This window comes from Penaeus monodon, chromosome 29, assembly GCF_015228065.2.
Source record: "Penaeus monodon isolate SGIC_2016 chromosome 29, NSTDA_Pmon_1, whole genome shotgun sequence".
NCBI lineage: Eukaryota > Metazoa > Arthropoda > Malacostraca > Decapoda > Penaeidae > Penaeus > Penaeus monodon.
The window spans coordinates 27694527-27694765 of record NC_051414.1 but is presented as its reverse complement, the minus strand read 5'-3'; positions in this window follow the sequence as shown (position 1 = coordinate 27694765).

Here is a 239-nt window from a genome sequence, read left to right as displayed (position 1 = left end):
CCCCCCCCCCCCTAAAAAAAAGGGCATAAGGATGACAAACGAAAAGATGAAAATCTGTCATAACCCTTCTGCGGGCGTGGGCGGCACGGGCGGCTCGTCTGCTACAATGGGCGTATTAGCCGATTTTCCCGGAAGAGCGTCATTAGGAAAGCGGGCATGGGGTAGGGGGTAAGAGGTGGGGGAGGGGGGTAACCGGGTAGCAGGGACCAAGGGGGCAAAGGTTAAGGTAAAGGGATAGG